At 35.0% G+C, this 23,818-nt stretch overlaps 1 long non-coding RNA gene across 1 annotated transcript in view; it reads right to left on the reverse strand.

Annotated features, from left to right (window-relative positions):
* Positions 1-1,944: 1,944 nt before the first annotated feature.
* Positions 1,945-23,818, reverse strand: part of LOC128999615 (uncharacterized) — a 47,347-nt gene continuing 25,473 nt past the window's right edge. Inside the window, exons 4-6 of the long non-coding RNA XR_008491309.1 lie at positions 16,772-16,850; positions 9,205-9,354; positions 1,945-4,641 (exon numbers count right to left, since the gene is read on the reverse strand). This is a non-coding gene — a long non-coding RNA (uncharacterized LOC128999615). The remainder of the gene's footprint in view (positions 4,642-9,204; positions 9,355-16,771; positions 16,851-23,818) is intronic.

Below are 23,818 nucleotides of genomic sequence, written 5' to 3' on the forward strand. Positions count from 1 at the left end.
AGCCCAATCAATGATCAGGGTCCTGTTTCGAATAATCAAAAAGCTACTAACTTTTGCTCAGTTCCTGCCCATAGGAGATGGTTTATCGATAAACTGATACTATTAAGGGAAGGTTTTGTACATCAAGACCTTTCATTCAAGTATGCGGTTAATGAGTGAAAATTTAAAAACGTACGTTTTCATGTCCCTGGCATTTTACTTCGTAGATACTGGATTTGTAGTTTATTATTATGTGTTTTAACATTTATTGGGACGGGAGCAACATGTTACACACATTTAATTGGTTTTAAATAGGTTCTAGGTATTTTTTTCCTATTTTTAAAGTCTCGAAATTCACGACCATGACGTGTCCCTAGGGTACATTTTCCAACTTTCACGCTGTTTTTAGACTAATTATTCATGCCAAAATGTATAAAGCCATATTTTTATGTCATCAATGGTTATTAAATTGACATAAAAGGAGCATATTATAATTTTATCGTCATTGCAAACTGACTACCATGACAAAATAAGTCTGTCCCTCGATTTGGCGTCACGACCATTTGGGAAAAATTTTCAACTTTGGAGCACGACAGTGGCAAGCCTGGCGTCGATGGAGTCAGTTGGTTTTAGAGACTAGTTCGGGGTGTACGTCAGGATTGTAGTGCCGGTCGTTTCTAGTTGAAAAGAGGAATTACAAGATTAATAAAGGAAAGATTGTGTTTTTTGTAATTTTGGTGTGTCCATGACCGTACGTAGTCATTCGATGAAGTAGACATGGTGTTAATTTTTGTTTATTAGATATTTCAATTGCTAGATTAACCTAGAAGTCCACTTTGTATCCTCGAACATGAGGGGCAGGGCTACCGCCAGAACAGAGCCAAATAACACGTAATTTCACGACCAAAGTTTCACGACCATCGCGGGTTTTTTCACGACCAATCCAGCCTTATGGATTATAGTGTGTTTGGTCGTGACAATAACTTTAATATAATTGTAAATTTAACAGTTTAGTTCAATTAAAACACATATTTTTATTATAACTAACAGTATAATTGAAGGATTGTTTAGAAAGATTTAGATCATTCCAGACAATTCACGACCGTACCGCTTGTCCCTGACCATCACGTTTATGATTTCTATCATAAAAATTTCAAAAATTAAAATATCGTCATATTTCAATGTTTTATACACAAAAGAAGCACACCTCTATACAAACATAACAATTTTTCGGGTCTTAGGTACGTTTTTTCGGAGTTATACAAACTTAAAAAGATTTTATTGGCTTATTTTCAATTTTTTTCAGTTTTTTATTTATTTCTAGAAAGACCAAATATACCAAAAGCTCAGTGACCTTTTTATTGTATAATGGTCATAAAAGTAAATTAGTTTATAGCAAAACATAGTTATAAAAATAATATTAACCATTTTTAATATTCATTTAAACGTCCGTTATGGTCGTGACAGGATTTTGTGTTTTTCCACTAAAGATGCTCTTTAAAAAAAAAACTACCAAAGATATTGTGTTACCATGGACATTTTATGAAACTTCAAATATTAATGAAATAAAAAAAATAATAAAAGTTTTGAAAAAAGGGGAAAAAAATTTGCAAAGTGCTTTTCCTGAAAACGTACGTTTTTAAATTTTCACTCTAATAGGTGTGGGTCTTACGATTTTCTCAACTATTTGTGATCCTTGTTAACTTTATGTTGACTTTTTTCCTCAGTTAGTTATCTTTTTATGCTCATTATTAGAGGTTTACATTACAATAAAGTTATTAGTTTTGACTCTGCCTGCCACACGGTTTAGTGCAAATACACAAGGGGTTTTCTTGAAAATAAACAATAAGCGTGATTGAGATTTGCCAGTGACGTTTGCACAATGAGCGGCTGCCCCCCCCCCCATGCAGTAAATGGATGGCACCCCCCCCCCCCCCCGCCACCTACTTAAACATTTCCGTTTATCTCAGCCTTAGCAGTGATCATGGTAAAATCCAACAACTCTTGTGTAAATTTTTCATCGCCTTCATAGTCATGGAACCATTGTCATAGTTTTACGTGATTGCGGCCAAATCTTGAATATCTACTGCGTTCATGAAATAATCGTCTCCAGCGGTGATTAAAACTCCTCATCGTTTTCCGCAGCTGCGGAAAAATAATTAATATGTTCTTTGGTCTTGTAGTCTTCATAATCTTCGTCTCTCGGGGTCACGGAAATCACATAATCTTTTTGCACGATTGCGGCAAACATGTGAATTTATTCATCATCTTTCTCTCCGGCAATCACGGAATTGAGGTCAACTTTTTTCTGTGATTGCGTAAAAATCATGAATATCTTCTTTGGTCTTGAGGACATCTTATTTGTATTCTTGAGTGTGGCAGATTGCGTGAAAATATAATAATAATATCTATGGTTCTTACCATCAACGCAATTAGGGGTAATATTCCACTACGGCCGTTCCGTGGTTCGTGTTAAATGTGACAAGACTATAGTTTAGTGTACCACTACGCACCTGACGATGGAGTCATCTCCGAAACGGCCGTAGTGGAATATTACCCCTGATTGCGTTGACGGTAAGAACCATAGATATTATTATTATCTTATTTGTCTCCTGCGGTCACAGAAACGACGTAAACTTTTTCCGCGATTACGGCATAATCATAAATATCTTTGTCTTCTGCGTCAAAATCATGAATACCTTCTTCGGTCTTGCGTAGACATCATCTTAGTCTCCCGCGGTCACGGAAATGTCATCTTTTTCCGTGATCACGGCAAAATCATGAATATTATCTTTGGTCTTGAAGACATCATCTTTGTCTCCCGCGGTCACAGAAACTAACGTCACCTTTTTTTGTGATTGCGGTGAACGGTGACACTTGGGCCTCAGCACCTCCTGGACCTTGTCGCCCACCCCCAAACTGCGGGAGATGCATGGGTGTGTTTTACGCCACTGTATGTGTGTAACTGGTTTTTCAAGTAGATTTAGAATCCTACATAATTCTCTTAAAGTATTCTTGCCTCATAAATCATTCTTAATGCTACGGTTTACTAATAAATGCAAACATTACTAACTTAAAACGAACTACAATAGAATAAAAAAACACGTTTGTTGCCCCCTAGACATACGTCAGAATAAAGGTCTGGCTGAAAAGACATATCGCGCTAGCATACAATAGATTGTACAATGCAAGCTGAGAAAAAATTTCTCCAAATGCAAGAAATATCACCGTCCCCCGACTGTACCTGATCACAGGTTGGTTGGGATAGGAAGCAGACATGACATGCGCATGTGCTGCAGGATCATGATTGCAAGTATGCGGCCCAAGTATTAAGTTAAGATGATTCAAACATATTTCCTTGTGTCTATTTAAACTAACTATAGATGTAAATCTAAAGTTGTAATGAATTGCAGCGTTTCACTGCCCAATAAATCTCAGTTAATTAAAAAAAGCAATTAAATTCAGCAAGACAAATGATCTAATCCGGCAATTTAAAAATATCCTTATGGTATAACACTATTATCTATATGGTTTTATAGTAAGGTGAAGCATACCATTTTTGCATGTTGTTTCAAACTAGAAAGACGATGAAAACGTTTTTTACATTTAGGACACTTGTGACGAGGTTTAGAACCCAAATGGATTACACTTATGTGTCTACTCAAGGTGTTCCTATGTGCAAATGATTTACAGCATTCCGCACATTCATATCTTTGCACTTGGACTGTATGAGAACCCAAATGGATTACACTTATGTGTCTACTCAAGGTGTTCTTATGTGCAAATGATTTACAGCATTCCGCACATTCATATCTTTGCACTTGGACTGTATGTGCCACCTCTTCATGGCGTTTTAGATCATTTTTACGAGTAAAATTTTTCCCACAAGTACCACACTCATATTTTTCAGAACTGTTTTTATCAACACAATGCACTGCTTGGTGGCGTTTCAGTGTACTCTTATGAGAAAAATCTTTACCACAAGTGCCACACTCGTATCGTTCAGAGCTGTTGTTCTCTTCCCTATGCCACTCTTCGTGGCGTTTCAGGTTATCACTACAAGAAAACTCTTTACCGCAAATAGCACATTTAAGCGTCATCGAATGATCCTGGAATTGATGTGTGTGTTCTTTGTGGCGTATCAGGTTATATTTACGAGAAAAATCTTTACCACAAGTACCACACTCGTATCGTTCAGATCGGTTGTTCTCTTCCCTATGCCACTCATTGTGGAGTTTCAGGCTATCACTACAAGAAAACTCTTTACCACAAATAGCACATTTAAGCAAATTTAAATGATCCTCAAATTTATGTATCTGTTCTTCGTGGCGAATCAGGTTATATTTACGAGAAAAAACTTTACCACAAGTACCACATTTAAATGACTTAACTGAGTGAGTCATTTCATGGATCTTCAAACTTCAAATGCTGCAAGAGAACACACTGGGTAAATTCCAAAGGTTGTCCCTTATGAGCAGGAGTTTGACTTATTATATCCCTGTTCAGGGCTGAGTGATACCTCTGTTATACTTGAAACAGTCCTATTGTCTTTCACCAGAGTTGACCCTCTCCATGTCTCAGGTCGTTCTTCTTCATTGGGATACTAGAATCCCACTCCAGTTCTTGGTATTTCCTTTATAAATATTGTCACACAAAGAAGATCTGAAAGAAAATAGAAGTTTTTAACAAACAATAGTTTTTAGCAAATTTCCCTATAGGGAAGTAGCTATTACCGTAGGTCTCATGGTAAGACCTAGGCTCGGGACCGATTTACAAATTAAACAACCCCTAAATAAAATACAAAGATAAACAGTATTTGCTAATTATTATTTCTTTTATTGCTGACAATATTCCCGTGGCGGAGCACGGGCGGTTAACTAGTAAACTAATAAGATGTCAAAAGCTAAATTTTCTAATATTGAACAACGTTTTTACAACGCAACTTAATAATCACAGTCACTCGGTGGCGTAAAGACAACTGGAACTGACGTCTCATGTTATTGCGACACCCGCCCCTCCAACCCCTCCACAGCTATGGGGTAAACAATCAAACTATGGAGATGGCCGACGGCCGAAACTGCATCCTATATTTCCTATATTTATAAAATCCTATATTTCTTCATCTTGTACGCCAAGTACGCTACATAAAACAAATGTTATGTAAATTCGTTTAATTTGAAGATAAATTCCTTAGTGTAAATGAAGAATATTTGTTTTTTTGTTTTTAAGTCGTCCGAACTATAAAGTTTATACTATTGTAATTATTTGACTTATACCACAACGCGGTGACGGCATCAGGCGTGATCCTTGTTACGTTATTCTGTATGTTTTACGTGTTTTAAAATTATGTCTTCAAACTTTTCTAGATGACGATTCAAATGTTCATTATATAACTCATAATGTGTAAGTAGTCAAAATAGGCCCATATTATTTAATACTTCAAGTTTTAAATCCTCTTTATTGCTTATTCATTACATTTTACTGAAAATGCATGTAAAATATCTAGCAACACAAATTTAACATAGTTGGTAGGATAAAAACTTCTTATAAAAAGTCATGGTTTATTACTTCTTGAATTAAGTAAGGAGTAATTAGTCGCTGGTAACATAAGAACAAATTACACAAACTTCAATCAATTGTAAGCTTCGAATACAAATTTAACAATTAAAAAATTGTACCAATACCAATAGTAGGCTTAGTGTTGTTTAAAAATATCGTGTGCGTCTTAACATAATGTAAAGAGTATGAAACCTGGGTCTAGTCAAACCATAAAACACTACTAACGCACGAATTCATTTTTATGAAACGAAAGTAGGGCCAGGGCACGCGGTGAGACGACATTCACATAGTGTAGTGCGAGTGACGTGTCACCACAGCTGATCGAGAGTAGTTTTTGCTCAGCTCATTGACCTTTCATTCTGGATATTGTTGTAGTGACAGCGACGCATTGTATACTCTCTCCACTACTCTCCCGCCCCCTCACGGCCTCACAGCTATCGTCTGATCGTCAGCTGGATGAGCTGAGCGCTGAGCGGTCGACTGCTCAGTACTCATCTACTCGTCTGCGCATGCGTCGAGACTGTTTCTAACCTTTACAGATAGATCGCACCACAAGCTAGCGCTGTTCTAGCGCTCCTAGCCAACAAATTGCTGGCGACAGGTCCACTATAGCTATGGGATGTCTTCTGTAGGTATATATAGTCAATGCTAACGGTCACGGAAAAAAATTTAAAAATAGTGTAATTAAAAATTCCTATGTTATTGTTATGGAGAAAATGAAAACTGTTGTAGTTTAATTGTTTATGGATATTGATAAAATTTGGCAAATTTATTTATTTCATCCTATAGGCCTACTATTGACGTACGGTCAAAAAACACTTTTTACCTTTCCCGTAGCAGCAAACCTAAGCACTCATTAAATCTAATATTATTTAAATTGGGAATAAATATGTCTTATTTATGGAAATATTTTAGTAAAAATATAATCAGACAAGTTCAAATTCGCTCAGACAAGTTGAAATTCACTTAGCCTGCAGGTTTGCTGCGGCGGGGGTATTTAGCTTTATGTTTACTTTTTCCTTAGTTAGTTTATCTTTTTATGCTCAATATTAGAGGTTTACATTACGATAAAGTTATTAGTTTTTACTCTGCCAGCCACACGGTTTATTGCAAATACACAAGGGTTTTTCTTTAAAATAAGCAATAAGTGTAATTGAGATTTGCCTGTATAATTAATAGTATTTGTTCAGTGATGTAAGTACAATAAGTGGCACCCCCCTCCCCCAAGCAGTACATGTGGAGGGTTCCCTCCCCCCCTACTTAAACATCACTTATGTTTTATTTGTTTATCTCAGCCTATGTGATCATGGCAAAATCCAACAACTTTTGTGGATATTTTATCATCGCCTCCATTGGTCATGGAACCATTGTCATCGTTTTCTGTTACCGCAGCCATATCTTGAATATCTCCTGCGTTCATGTAGAAATCTTCTCTCACAGTGATTAAAACTCGTCATTGTTTTCCGCAGTTGCAAAAAAATCATGAATATGTTCTTCGGTCTTGCAGTCTTCATCATCTTTGTCTCTCACGGTCACGGAAACAACATAATCTTTTTCTACGATTGCGGCAAACTCATGAATCTATTCTTCAGTCTTGAAGACACTATCTTTCTCTTCCGCGGTCACATAAACAATGTCACCTTTTTTCGAAATTGAGATGGGCAACTGGACCTCAGCGCCTCCTTGACCTTGTCGCCCACCCCCACACTGTGGGAGTTGCGTGGGTGTGTTTTATGCCACTGTATGTGTGTAACTGGTTTTTCAAGTTTAGAATCCTACATAATTATCTTAAGGTATTCTTGCCTCATAAATCATTCTTAATGCTACGGTTTACTAATAAGTGCAAACATTAAACTACTATAGAACAAAAAACCTAGACATACGTCAGAATAAAGGTCTGGCTGAAAAGACATATTGCGCTAGCATACAATCGATTGTACAATGCAAGCTGAGAAAAATATTTCTCCAAATGCAAGAAATATCACCGTCCCCCGACTGTACCTGATCACAGGCTGGTTGGGATGGGAAGCAGACATGACATGCGCATGTGCTGCAGGATCATGATTGCAAGTATGCGGCCCATGTGCAATCAAGTTAAGATGATTTACATATTTCCTTGTGTCTATTTAAATTAACTATAAATGTAAATCTAAAGTCGTAATGAATTGCAGCTTTTCATTACCCAATAAATCACAGTTAATTAAAAAAGTTATGTTTTTAGGAAAAAGCATTTAGCTTGGATTAAATAAATATATAGGATGGAGAGGACACAGCTAACTCACCTGATGAAAGGTTGCAGACGAGTCAAAGAACACATAAAACACACACATAATACTTGATATTTCGCCTCTTTCAGAGCTTTCTTCGCAAGTAGGCCTAGATGGCAGTTACAAGAACAACAGTTTAAAATAGGATGGCCAATTTTAAACTGTCTCATCATCATATCATGTTTTAAACTCATCAACTCCACTGTGAGAACGCAAATGAGACGCAATGCACCTATTTTAAACTGTTGTTCACTTGTAACTGCCATCTCGGCCTACTTCTGAAGAAGCCTCTGAAAGAGGCAAAATATCGAGTATTATTATGTGTGTGTTTTATGTGATCTTTGACTCGTCTGCAACCTTTCATCAGGTGAGTTAGCTGTGTCCTCTTCTCTCCATCCTATATATTTAGTTAATTAAAAAGAGAATTGAATTACTCAAGTCAAATGATCTAATCTAACAACTTAAAACCATTGTTATGGTAGAACACTATTATTTGTAAGGTTTTATAGTATGGTGAAGCATACCATTTTTGCATGTTTTTTCATACGAGAAAGACGATGAAAACGTTTTTTACATTTAGGACACTTGTGACGAGGTTTAGAACCCAAATGGTTTTGACTAATGTGCCTAATCAAGCTCTCCTTACGTGTAAATGATTTACAGCATTCTGCACATTCATATATGTCCCCCTGGACTGTATGTGCCACCTCTTCGTGGCGTTTTAGGTTATCTTTACGAGTAAAATCTTTCCCACAAGTACTACACTCATATTGTTCAGAACTGTTTTTCTCAACGCAATGCACCGCTTGGTGGCGTTTCAGTTTACTCTTTTGAGAAAAATCTTTACCACAAGTGCCACACTCGTATCGTCCAGATCGCTTCTTCTCTCCCCTATGTTCCTTATGCCACTCATTGTGGAGTTTCAGGTTATCACTACAAGAAAACTCTTTACCACAAATAGCACATTTAAGCGTATTTAAATGATCCTGAACTTTATTATGTGTCTGTTCTTCATGGCATATCAGGTTATATTTACAAGAAAAAAATTTACCACAAGCACCACACTCATATTGTTCAGAACTGTTGTTCTCCACCCTATGCTCCGCTTCGTGGCATTTCAGTGTATCCTTACGAGAAAAAACTTTATTACAAATAGCACATTTAAGTGTCTTTATATGCTCCTGGAAATTATGTCTATATTTTTCGTGGCGTTTCAGGTTATCTTTACGGGTAAAAACTTTACTACAAGTACCACATTTAAGCGAATTAACTGAGTGAGTCATTTTATGGATCTTCAAACTTCAAATGCTGCAAGAGAACACACTGGGTAAATTCCAAAGGTTGTCCCTTATGAGCAGGAGTTTGAGTTATTATATCCCTGTTCAAGGCTGAGTAATACCTCTGTTATACTTGAAACAGTCCTATTGCCTTTCACCGGAGTTGGCCCTCTCCATGTCTCAGGTCGTTCTTCTTCATTGGGATTGGGATACTAGAATCCCACTCCAGTTCTTGGTATTTCCATTTTGAAACATTGTCACACAAAAAAGATCTGAAAGAAAATAGAAGTTTTTAACAAACAATAGTTTTTTTTATATAGGCCTACATGCACAAATTGCAAGAATTTTATATTCAAGATGTAGGCCTATCTATATATTTAATACGCGACGTGAAACTTTGTGAACAATAAGGCTTTTTTGTTTTAAGATTTAACCCCACATATTATATACCAAAATGTTCGTCTAGGTGTGTAGATGTGCAAACTGGCTTTAGATTTTTGAAATATATCTTTTTAAGGGCGTGGGTTGCCCTCAAAGTTCCTTCCATAAGGATAACATTGTGATTGATTTGAATGTTATTACATTCTGAAACAGATGTCAATACATTAGTTTTGTATAAAAAATAAATCCCAGCTGTTTTGTTTGGAATTGAAATGTAAGCAGTTTTCATGTTCTTTTAACTAATTAGAACCCGGCAAAGAAATGTTACCTATAGGACACGACGAGAGAAAAGTTTTACATTTTATTTTCATTTAAACATTCCAAGGACTTGACGACAAAGAAATATTGCCTACTATTTGAATTATGGTTGGCGTAAATATTACAATGGAATAGTAAAAATAAAACTGAACCAACACTGTGCTGCATTTCTTGATCAATCATTTAAAGAGCCAATTTGCAAACTATGGAAACATGGGAAAGTCATAGAACACCACCAAGTAGAAGAAATAAAAATAATGTGTTTTTTTTTTTAACTAATAATCATTATTATGGACAACCTAATACGGCTATGAGTGGGAAACATTTGTAGAAGACACTTAAAAACATGATCATCAGCTTATGAAAAGTGATAAGATATTTACAAGAAATGTTGATTATATCGAACTGTTATGTACATCGTGAGTATTTCCATAATCTTTGAGGCGACTCTTTTAAAGTAATCAGAAATTATGACTGTTATTCGTTTTAAAATAACGCCTGTAATACTTACCAATTGCTCGAATTCAAGCAACAGGTACACTTGTCTTATATTAATGTCAGTAGGCTTCAGTTTACTGAATAATCAATCACTGAAAAATGCCAAATGACCACAAATAGTACTAGGATTTACTTTACCTCTGCTATCCAGGGTAATTATTTTTTTTCATCAAACTGTCCAGAAAGCAGCCGTTTTTAGTTATCTAAATCGTCCGCAAAAGGGAACAGAAAAAACATATAGTAAAATTCTCAGTTCGCTAACCTCAAACTTTTATCATTGCATTATGAAAACGCTGCTAATCACCATAGAGATGAATGGATGATAAAGATATTTAAAGTTATGTTTGTAAACAACAGAAATGTAAACAATGATGACGTCTTGGTATATCCTCAAATTATGTGGTAGGCCTATATTTTGGTGGTCAATCTATGAGGTTATTTCCACAATCACATGAAAATAGTTGTATCACACGGAGCAAAAGAATTTTTTGGTACTTATCATTTCCAAGCTTGGCTGCACCTTGCTTGTACAACGCGATAGCGTACCAAAAAAAAAACAACTTTTGCTCCTGGTGATGAAAACTACTATCTCTAGCGGTTGTAAAGGTTACCACAAAAATGTCTGTTTTGGATTGTTTATATATGTGTCTCTATGGACTTATTTAAAGGTAAGCCTGCTTTCCTGTAAATTTCCTTAATAATTCCTGGCAAATGCTTTTGATCAGATAATTTGATATTACCAGTTAAGACTTATGTAAAAATACAATGTTCTCTTTGGGCTTTTTTTCAGAAGAAGGCCGTCATTATTTTAACCATGGAAAACCCAAAGCTTAGTTATAGCTTTATTCACACGCATTTATAGCAAATTTCCTATATATAATGAATAAGCTATTACCAGAGGTCTCATGGTAAGACCTGGACGCGGGACTAACTTTTTAATTTAGATGTCCCCAGAGGGCAATAATACTATCCGTTCAAATTCATATATAAGCCCTACTACTACAGTTTAAAAGTTCCTGGAAGCGCGATTGCCAGCAGGAAATTCACTTTGCAGTAGTTAGTACAACTCCTTGGGAGTGCATATCGGTAGTACAGCTAACAAGTTGTAGTGCAACATTAGTAAGCGATTTTTGTGTACCTGCAAATCTACTTTGTCGGTTACTGTTGGTCGGGTACCACAAACTGACTGGCAAAAACTTGGTGGATGGTCGTAGCAGGGGTGCCCACAAGGAGGGGCTGTGACGCAGACTGCGTCATTGAAATTCTTGGGGGGGGGGGGGGCTAAAAATTCAAATGGGGGGGTGGCTAAAGCTAATTGCAACAGTGTTCAACGTGACGACAATACAAAATATATTACGAAGTCGCCAGATAGAAAGTGGATTAATTAATGACAATAGTTATATTATTGAATTCAATTAGGCCTAGTTAAAATAGGATTTTAGGATAGTTTAGGATTCGTGTAGAAAGTTATTATTCAAGATTAGCAAGACGTGAGATCTAAGAGGGAGCGCACGGGATGGCTCAACTTCTGTGATAGATAAAAGATAACGCATGGTACAGACACGTCCAGCTACACCGCGACTTAGCCCAGAACGCTTTGTTGACATAAAGCTAGTTAAAATACAATCAAGTGGCATAGGCTACAATACTTTGCACTATTGTGTAGATATTCGATTACCTGAGTTAATAGGGAGGGGGAGTGATGAAAAATATGGTTAATCCAATATAGTATGAAAACAGAATGATGACAAACCCATTAAAACACTGTAAACAGCCATTAACGTTACGATTTGCATTCTTATAAACGAAATTCATTATTGCACAATCATTATTATTGTGCTATAACATTATTATTTTAAAAATTTTCAAATCATTTATCTTGGTTCAGTTGTACAAACGGCAACGTTTAAAATTATAGATAACTCAAACTCAACTAATAACTAGCCAAACACTGCATTGCTATATATAACGTAAATATTAAAGGAACCTTTAGAAAGTGTTATAAAGGTACTGCTCATGATGGACATATAGGCTACCGAGGTGCTGTATCACAGCATAGGAATTGATAGATAAGTAGGCCTGATAAAAAAGTGTAAAATTATATTTAGAGATAACTAAAACACTCTTAAAAAAGAATGTAACGAGAACAATCTTGATATTTTTTTTTCTTTGTTCTTCTTTTCTTCAATAGGTATCTCTTCAATTCATACACAAATTCAAAAAATCGCCATATTTAGGCCTACTCATTGGCCAATCACAGCCTTACTAAAGTTACCATGGTTACTAATCACTCAATCACAGTTTACTAAGCATTATATTGTCATCATTCCCCAGCTGTTGTACAGTATCTGAAATCTGTTGTAACATAGCGCACAGCAGACAGAAGTGTAAAACGGAGCAGATGATTGTTGGCACAAGCGTTGTTTCCATTTCATTTTCATCAAAGGAGCTGTGATGTTTCTAAAGGGAGGGACAGGGGATCGTTATATCAAGAGAAAGACGCTGACAATTCGTTAAGCAGAGGTTACGAACGCTATATGGATATTCTGGTGATAAAAAATTCCTTAAATTGAGGTGACTTATAAAACTCTAATTTTATTTATATAGAAAGATAAGTTTTCCAGTCCTGTACAACACGGATTCTCGGTCTTTTCCCGGTAATCAAAATTCAAGTACAACTTGATACACACAGAATCTCCGGTTCCCAACCTGGATGATGGCTAGTTATTTAATTTAATTTACAGTTACATTAGTACCCGTGATAAATCAAACCCGTTATGTAAGCCAAAGCCACACGGTTATTAATCTCACTTGGTTTTGGTTTTGCTTACAATCGTGATCGGAAATAGTTAGGGCCTACACAGTATTCGTAAACAACATTTATGTAAACATATCAGTGACAGCTAGAAAAAGCCCAATACTTTATGCGATTGTTTTCTGTTGTAGAATAATTGCATTTTAATTTTATTTACTGTGTCAATACTAGACAGACTATTTAATCAAGGGTTTTATATTTATCCTTGTTGGTATGTTTGAAATAGTTTAGACATACTAATTAAACTTATTATAAGATAATTATTGTTTAGTCCAGGAGCTGAGGGGGTTTGAGCATGCATAAAAGTAGTACGCAATGTTATTGCTGATTATTGTAATATGGACTGTGGTGATCAAAATTACGTATGTCGCCTATTTCAAAAGTGGTCGATAAGGTGGGGGGGAGGGGGCAAACATGGCGGTTTGCGCTATGCGTTAAAACGCTGATAGTTCGAAAACGGTAAAAGATAGAACATCGGTTAAAACGTCGTTGTAATTCTAAAAATGCGGACAACAATAATGGTTATTGGGTCCGAGGTCGTATCTCTATAAATAAACAAGTTATTGTATAAAATATGTAAAAATGGGCTTTTCGTGTAGTTTTTTTTACCGAAAGTAGAATTAATTTGTGAGTGTCGCAAAGAAGTAATATCAAATATCTTTGGTGATAGTTGTAATATGGACTGTGGTGATAAAAAATACGCATGTCGCCTACTTTTCAAGTGATCGAGAACTTGGGGGGAGGGGGGCAAAGATGGCGGAACGCGCTATGCATCGAAACTACTGTAGCTCGAGAACGGTACGAGATAGGACATCGGTTAAAACGTAGTTTTAATCCAAAAAATATTACCAATAGAAAAGGTCATTGGCAGGGGCGACTCCAGGAATAATCTTTTGGGTAGGCCTGACAATTAGGATCAAGAAAGTTTGATCAGGGGTCGAGAGGTTTGAAGGACTTTCCCCTCAAAAAGGGGGGAATTTTAACGTTTAAATATAAAATAATTAGTTTGAATGCTGTCTCTTTATTTACATATAGTTAAATTTATTTATAAATTTAAATATCCACCTTAAATTTATATGTTGGGTAGGCCCGGGCCTACCTGGCCTGCCCTCTGGAGCCGCCCCTGGTCATTGGGTAAAAAGTTGTATCTTAACTAATAAAATAGTTATAACAATAATAAGTTTAACAAAATCTACATCGTACAGCTAATTTTTTCGAAAATCTTATGGATTGTTGATAAATAATAGTGTAATTACTTAATTACTCGGCTAAATATTAACTAGATGCATTTTCTCATAAGAAAAAATATATTATTACGAATACATTTGGTTTAAAATGTAAAACACACCCTCCAAACTACATATAATACTTGGGGTTTCACCGCAATCAAATGCATAATACAGACTACCACTACATTTCCAATTTTAATTATTATAATGTTATAGGTTATTACAATATGATTATGTAACAGATTCTTATTCAATACAGTTATATGAAATAAAAAACATTACTACAAAAGTAAATACCTTATAATAAAAAATAAGGCAAATCTCTTCATTCTATCCATAACAATTATACTGGTTGTTCATATTATTTGTTGAATTTAAATAGGTACCTTTTTAATTTCTCTTAGCACCTGTAATACAAATGAACAAATTGTAAATATTTTCTTTACAAAACGTAAGCAACTTAAAATAAATTGTATTGAAATTTAAAATATTTAAATAATTATTAAAAATTATAAAAGAATGTTATTTTTATAAATAAAACACAATAAATGTCAGTAGTATTAAACAGTACAAACACTTTCACAACCCCGATATCACTGAGTTGGAAGGCAATGAACTTTTTGGGGGGATTAACAGTTGTGCCGATATCAGCAGCACTGCGCAGCAATTATGAGCAACCTATCGGACGAACCCCAAGGCGTTTGGAGGCCGTGTTTTACATTTTAAACCAAATGTATTCGTAATAATATATTTTTTCTTATGAGAAAATGCATCTAGTTAATATTTATCCGAGTAATTAAGTAATTACACTATTATTTATCAACAATCCATACGATTTTCGAAAAAATTAGCTGTACGATGTAGATTTTGTTAAACTTATTTTTGTAATAACTTTTTTATTAGTTAAGATACAACTGTTTACCCAATGACCTTTTCTATTGGTAATATTTTTTGGATTAAAACTACGTTTTAACCGATGTCCTATCTCGTACCGTTCTCGAGCTACAGTAGTTTCGATGCATAGCGCGTTCCGCCATAGCGCGTTCCACCATCTTTGCCCCCCTCCCCCCAAGTTCTCGATCACCTGAAAAGTAGGCGACATGCGTATTTTTTATCACCACAGTCCATATTACAACTATCACCAAAGATATTTGATATTACTTCTTTGCGACACTCACAAATTAATTCTACTTTCGGTAAAAAAAACTACACGAAAAGTCCATTTTTACATATTTTATACAATAACTTGTTTATTTATAGGGATACGACCTCGGACCCAATAACCATTATTGTTGTCCGCATTTTTAGAATTACAACGACGTTTTAACCGATGTTCTATCTTTTACCGTTTTCGAACTATCAGCGTTTTAACGCATAGCGCAAACCGCCATGTTTGCCCCCTCCCCCCCCCCACCTTATCGACCACTTTTGAAATAGGCGAAATACGTAATTTTGATCACCACAGTCCATATTACAATAATCAGCAATAACATTGTGTACTACTTTTATGCATGCTCAAACTCCCTCAGCTCCTGGACTAGTTATTAGACCTGATTTAAGGTATTAAAGATTGTGGTAGAGAGAAACAATATCATAGTTTGTTTCAATACCATTCACCTAATAAAGGGATCAAATTAATTAAAGTTACGATATGCTTTCAGTACAATGGCAAATAGCCGCATTAACCTAAATAAAAACACAATTAAAAATAACATGAAACAACACGATGAAGGAAACTAAAACAAGGTGATGTGTTCTGAAATAGAGAAGAAGAAAGCAAATAATAATGTATTTAGGATATGCCTAAACTTATAATTAGCTACACCCTAAAACAAACATCCATAGTAAATTTTATTTTTAATACTTAAGTTTATACAAGTTAAGGTACTTTTGCAATCACTAAGATTAAGCAAGACATAACCTCAATCTCCCAAGAACGGAGTTGACAGTTTACCTCAGTGTCTCAAAATATGGTAGATTAAGATTAGCTGATCCAGATTTTAGAGTAAGAAGAGGTTAAATTGAAGATCACAAGAACTATGCATTGTGATTGGTTCAAAATGACGTCATCTGAATTTTGTGCGGTCGTATGCCCTACATTTCCAAAACGAGTCACTCAACTCGCACTCAACTAGTGATTCCTAACTCACTTAACAACTGTTGGGTTTCAAAAATACCAAATCCTGTTGTTGGTTGAGTTGAGTGTTGACGATAGACTCAACTGTCAACCATTTCAAAAATAGGGCCCCTGGAGAGATTGATTATTAATCATAGAAAAATCTTATAAAAAATAATTTTTATTTTGGTTGTTCACCTTGCGTTTGCTTGAAACTCGTCCGATTTGAATAAGTAATAGCTTAAATGAAAGCCGGTATTTCACTGAAGGTTTTTAGACCAAAATATATAGAATTATATAATTATAACTGGTTAAATACATCTATAATTTACCTTTTATAAATCCAAGTAGTGACAAGATCTGGCATTCGGATGCAATCATCAATTTCTCTGCCACAGTCTCCGATTATAACTGAAACATTAAGTTAAACTATATTATGAACAAGATAATTTTACAGGTACTTAAATTAGCGGCGACTAGCAATCGCCAGTGAGTAAAAATTAAATCACATAGGTCTAGAAAGTCGGACATCTCCTATGGCAAATAGTCACTAGCAGCCGTCTTTAAAGGACTGTTCACACCGTCGTAGCCAAGCATCTTACTACGTTTTCGGAATATGTCGCTGACGTAGCTCTTAATGTTATGTAAATGTAGGTGTTTACACTAACCTAACTACATGTGCCACGCGAGCGCCATAGCTCCTGCTAGCTACACTTAGCTTGCATCGCTGAATACATGCACTTGCACTATTGTCCTGGGCTGTTAACGTAACCCTCAAACCTATAAAATGATCTAAACTGTTCAATATTATTCATAAAGCAGGTGGGATCTATTACACAGTTATATATCTATTATTAAATAAGCTTAGCCTATATGATGATATTATAGATAGGCTATGATAAAAATTATTACCTATATGAAATATTACAAAGATATTTTGCTATTTACACTGTTAACCCTTTGAGGTCGAATTTTTTCCACATTTTCCGGTGAATTTAGCTTGCCATTCAAGCAGTCAGAAAAATGGCGCCCAGCGACCTATACTCGCCATTCGACAAAAAAAATTAACTTTTTTGATTTTTGAATTTTTTTTTTTGGGTCCTTGTAGGTCGCCACTTTTGAGCAGTTGGCAAAATGGCGGGCAGCGACCTATACTCGCCATTCGACCGCAAAGGGTTAATTTGATCACATTGTTGTGTCAAAATAATTAAGTAACAATTTTTTGCTTTTTGTGCTAATTTAAGCTTTATAATGACTGATTGTTACCTAAAAAACGTTAAACCTTAACCTTACTAGTCTAGTCTCTTTGCCTACTTGGTCCTTTTTGAATCTTGAATCTTAAGTCCTCCTATGGGCAATGAGTGTACCATCCTGGTCTCTTGTTGTTGTCCTAAAACTGCCCCTAGCCTAGAACTAGCCACTGCCCCAATCTCAGTCATTTTAACGATTAGAGTTAAACAAAAGGTGAACAAACATTAGAAGATGGAACTGTTGAATTTTGCTGTTGGCTTTATATATATTTATGTACCGGTACCGTACCTGCTTTTTAAAATTATACACCAGTTTTTATGTATATATTTATTCAATAAGTTAACTTAGTTACCAAAATAATTCTTTACGAGGTGCATTCGTCTGAACTGCTTATTTATTTACTTATTTTATCGTCTGGAAACCTTTCAACCAATTGTCTTTCATGCTGTAGGCCTAGCCTGTTTTGAGGTGTCTTTAAGGTATTTACATTATACTTTTTGACGAAATCTATTGTAACTCATGTTATTTAATGATGAATAAAGATTTGATTTGATATATACCTATATATGTTTTTATAGTCAATGACTTAGCTGAAAATAGAAACACACCTGGCGAGGCGACTCGAAATGAGCGTATTTTTTTTTTAATGCTGCACATGCACATTTTGCACCAGCTTTTGTTGTGACTGTTTCGTCCGGAAATGCTGCTTGTCACAGTCTCGGTTCCACTGGTTCCAGTTACAAAACGAAATGATCATTTTGATGATTGTTTACAAACGGTGCTTAAAATACTGTAATACCCCCGCCGCAGCAAACCTGCAGACTAAGCCTCAGGTGTTTTTTTTATTTTTTTATAATTGAATTCTTCAATGAGAGTTTTAAGCTTAGTAAAGGTTTATTGGATGTATTCCTACTCTTCTAAAATCACTTGAAAACAGAGATTAGGGTGGAGGCACCAGTTATGGCCACCTTAAGCATTTCCTTTATTTTGTTACCTACTATTGCAAAAGATATTGCCTCTATTACTGATTTAAATGCTTATTCTAGTAATTTGAACTTTTAACAACTCATTTCATATGTTGAAAAACTAACTATTGTTTAAACATTTTTTTTAAACATTTTTGTAAAAAATAATACCTGTTTCTCCAGTTTTGGCCACCTAGTGCTTGGTTATGGCCATACCTTTCCCCACTTATGGCCACTCAATCTAAATATTCAAAATAGGCTTACAAATTAAGGTTAATTTATTAAAAACACAAACAATGTTTTAATACTTTATTTATAAAAAACTACAAGACTTGGTATAAGGGTTTTCCTTTCTTCTTAAAGACTGTAAGAAAAATTACAGTGTATAAAATTCGTACAAAATGTTTCCATGTATAATATAGATTCTCAAGAAATAATGACAAAGTAAGATAGAACATTATCATAGTCTTAGTGTTTTTCCACTGTTTTCACTGCTCCTGGAAATACATTTAACAACAATCCACCATGTTCTTTAAGGCTTGGCTCTGGCAGTTTACCGATAATGTTCGAAATATTTATTTGTGATACATCATTCTCAATTATTACAAATTGGGTCTTCATTGAGTCAACGCATTTCAGACACTGAATTTCAAATTCAGAATTTGATATTTTTTTCAAAATTACACCAACATATTTATATTCTGTCACTAGAAGAAATTTTTTCCTGTGAGAGAAAATCTAGCTAAAACAAAATCACCGTTATCTTATCTTCAGTTACTGCACCCCTAGCTCGGTTGACATACTCAGCATGTTTTTGGGAAATGGTAGGATGCCGCTTTAGAAAAGAATAATACCATTTTTTCCCAGGCCGGTTATTAGAAAACAAGTTCTCCTTAACATTTCCTTCATCCAACAGGGTTTTCACTGAAGAACATATAAATCTTCCTTATTCACTGGAAATCCCATATTAGCACAATCAATGATCCACTGAACCAACATTTCTTCCACATCTTTACCTAACACGAGTGAGGTCCACAGTGTCCTGTAGATTCAGCTGGGGAAATGTGAGACAATTTGTTTCTCAGAGTTGTCCTTGGGACATTAAATTGCTTACTTGCATTCCATCTTTTACTGCCTCCAGGGCTCTGGCCACTTTCGAAGGGGAGTATTGAAAACGCTTCTTCTTCTTAACTTAGTAATTTTATCTGTTCTACCTTTACGATTGATTCTTGAAGCCATGTTCCTGAAAAAATAATATTATCTCAAAGGGTTGTAAGGATTTAATATATTCTAGGCTTAATAAAAAACTTTTTTTCAGATAGGCCTAGATACAGATTTAAATTATTTAGCAAATGTAGCTGAGTTGATAAATACTTTAAAAAATTTAATAGGGCCTTATTAAGCATAGGCTAAACTATAAAACTTTGTTTTATTTCTATAGTAGGCTATTATGCTACCGGTATAAGTATTTTTACTCAAATTCTTAGATTAATAAGAAGGCCTAGGCCTGGTTTTGTTTGTGGATTTACTTACAGGCTTTATGAAAAAGCTACTCTAAAGCCCATTCAATATTTATTTTATCCAGCAAAAACTGAACATATTAAAATACTATCAACATCAAAACATGGCCATAAATAGGAACTGAACGAAACCCCTTATGGTCACAAAGTGGCCATAACTAGTTACTCCAGGAATATTGTGACCCACTAATGGCCATGGTACTTATCTATTTTGTTTTGAGGTTATGTGAGTTGCAATACAATTATATAGTAAATACAGAGTTTTCTCTTACCTGGAAAATAAATTTCACCTTCCTATGGCTTCAGATGAATTTTCTACGATTTTCAGAAACAGCTACAACTCTTAACGCATTTCACAAGAAACTTAACAAATCTGTGCATCACATGGTGAAATTTCTAACAGCACAGCCACATGTATTAGATTCACAATGTCTACCAACTAAATATGTTGCCCAAAGTCATCTGTTTATAGTAAGCTGTGTTTTTGCTGGTTCAAAACAGGTTTAAGCTTAAAAATGGACCAATAAAATGAAAGTGGCCATAAGGGGTATGGTGGCCATAACCGGAGCCTCCACCCTAGTTCAATTTAGTTTTGATTTTATTTTACTGGCGACGGTGAATAAAATACAAACCCAAAAAGAGGTAATGATGTTGGTTGGAACCAACTTTTCAATAGAGCCCTATGATGAAAATTGAACTGGAAGGATTATGAATCTCATTTCCTTTTGTCTATCTCAATTCCATTCATGGATCAATCTCATTTCCAATAGTCAACAGTCTTGTTGTGCAGGGTAAACTAAAGGTATTGGAAGACGACATAGAAGGATAGCCCACACAGAACAGGATATCCAAAATAGTTCCCACATATCCCATAGCTATAGATTTTATAAGGCGCGCGCACTACGTAGGCCTATTGCTGACTTAACCCCCCCTCCCTAACTTACTCCCCAGGTACATGATAATGATGTGTCGTCTCCATTAAAGTGTCCTCTATCTGGTGACATTGTCGGTAATGTGCTACACAGCTGTATTTTTCTGCAAACGACCAGCAACTAATCTTATTGGCTTTACTTTTGCTAGGTTCACCCCAATACTTTCCTGTTAAATGGAACAATTATTAGGTAACTTACTACTCATTGATGATTTTTTTTTATGTATCGATATTTTTGTTTTCCGATCCATTACAAATTGATTACTTATTACTACTGATCTTGTTTAGGCTAAAATAGAATTAAGTTATAACTTATAGATGGATTAAGAAATGAAACTGTTCTAAGCTAACCTAACATAACCAACCAAACTTGCTGTACCATTTAAAAATTCCGTTTGATAGGCCTAACAGAAAAGGCAAGTTAAACACTGAATTTTTAAATGTTTCACAGCAAGTTTGGTTAATTATGTTAGAATATTTTTTTTAGAATAGTTTCATTTCCTTATTGGTTTTTGATAAGTTACTGAACAATATTTATCGTAGTTGTCAGCTATATAGCTATCTATATAGCTATATAGCTATCGTAGTTGATAGCCTATGTTTCAATTTAATTGTTAATGTGGATTTAATTAAGTTACTTAAGTTATATCGAGAAAAAAATCATCGATAATAATTCATGTTCCCTTTAACAGGAAAGTACCAACCTTACCAAACTAACCACAAACGATAAAAATTCGAATGAAACAATCGAATAATCAAACTTCCATTCGGCTGTTTGTCTCAACAGATAACTTAGGAAGTATAACTTACCCCTCAGAATCTTAATCTTATATTTATGCCTCGGACCAAATCCTGGCTTGTAAAGCACTTAGTTCAATTAATCATATTGTAGGCCTAGACTAGGACTAGATGCTTGAACTTTGCCTATGCTTCTATAGGCCTACGTCTACCTAGAACTTGGCCTACCTAGGCTAATTGTATAAGTTATTGTTCTTTCATGAAATCAACTTACGTCATGGTCTTAGGAACGTTGTTTTGTTTGTGAAAAGTAAATTGTATCTAGAGTCTATACAATTTAATTTGAACAAAAGGTAAACAAACATTAGAAGAAAGGAAGATGGAACTGTTAACGGTTGAATTTAGCTGAAAAAAACTCACTCGGCTGGCGCTGGCGGCAACTCATACATGAGCGTATTTTTGTAGAAATGCCGAATGCCGCGCATGCGCAAGCGCAATTTGCACCAGCTTTTGTTGTAACTGCCCGTTATTCTGCTTGTCTTGTCACAGTCCCGGTTCCACTGGTTCCAGTTACAAAACGAAACGTCCAGTCACAGTTCCGTTCAGTGGTTCAGTCCAGTTGAAGTTCGGTCTTCTTATTAGCATCCGTAATTTCTCAGTCAAACTGTCAGTCATTTCATTTGGTTGCAGTCAGTCTTCCGTCACATTATTTACAGAGATATTAGATTCAAATTTTTTATATTACACAATATTTTATCAAATTTTCATCGTCCATTTTGATGATTGTTACAATCAGTACTTAAAATACCGTAATACCCCTGCGGCAGCAAACCTGCAAGACGAAGCCTCAGAGTGTTTTTTTTTTAAGTTTCCTTCAATGAAAATTTTAAACTAAGTAAAGGTTTATTGGGTGTTGTCCTACTCTTCTAAAATCACTTGAAAACAGAGTTGGATTAGTTCAATTTAGTTTTGGTTTTATTTTACTGGCGACGGTGAATAAAAAACTAACCCAAAAAGAGGTAAAGACCAAGTTTTCAATAGAGTCCCACGTTAAAAAATTGAACTGGGAGGATTATGAATCTCATTTCCTTTTGTTGTGCAGGGTAAACTAAAAGGGATTGGGAGACAACATAGTGAAGACCAAGAAGGCCAGCCCATTACAGCACAGGATATATATGGATATGCTGACCAGTTCCCATATACATAAAAACAAATGCATTTTGAGGGTTTTCTTTAGGACTTCCTATGGATATTCTCATCTCAGGATGCTACATTAAAACATATATTTTATAATATTGGATGTATTTTTCCAAGTGTTAAGTGCTTAAGAAACATAATTGAAAGGGATTTCAATTTTTTTTTTTCATTTTTAGTATGCATGTATTGCTTTGCATGTTTTGTAATGAGTGAGCTCCTGCATGTGTTCATTTCAGCCTTAATCTTGTTAGTCAAGAGTGCAAGAATAAGTTTGGCATGTTTATTTATTATTAGTTTGACGTAGCCTATTGTTTGTTTGTAACTGAATGGCCAATAAAATCATTTGAATTTGAATCTTATTCCGATCATACCCAATAATAATCCAATATTTAAAGTAAAAATAAATGTTTCAGCTGAATGAGATCTGTGAGAATAATGTGGTTATATGCTTCTATATAGTTTGTATTGTTATATATTTTATCAAATTACAACTCTTTTTACTTATTTGAGCAAACTTTTAATAGTTGAACAATTTAAGGGATTTAAGATTAATCATATAACATTACTGATGGTAATAAATTAACTTAATCTATATTCAAATACCAGTATCCTCTCCAACCAAGTCCAACTCGCGGAAAATCAATTCAACATTTAATGCCCAAACAGAATCATATAAAAATATTTTATTTATTTATTTTTTAAGTTTTACGATCATTGCAGCTGTTGGCTTCTCTTTGACCACTTGAAAAAAAGAAATATCATCAATCACAGATAGCT

This window comes from Macrosteles quadrilineatus, unplaced genomic scaffold, assembly GCF_028750875.1.
Source record: "Macrosteles quadrilineatus isolate MER2022 unplaced genomic scaffold, UCM_ALF_1.0 Scaffold_8__2_contigs__length_117827958, whole genome shotgun sequence".
Taxonomy (NCBI): Eukaryota; Metazoa; Arthropoda; class Insecta; order Hemiptera; family Cicadellidae; genus Macrosteles; species Macrosteles quadrilineatus.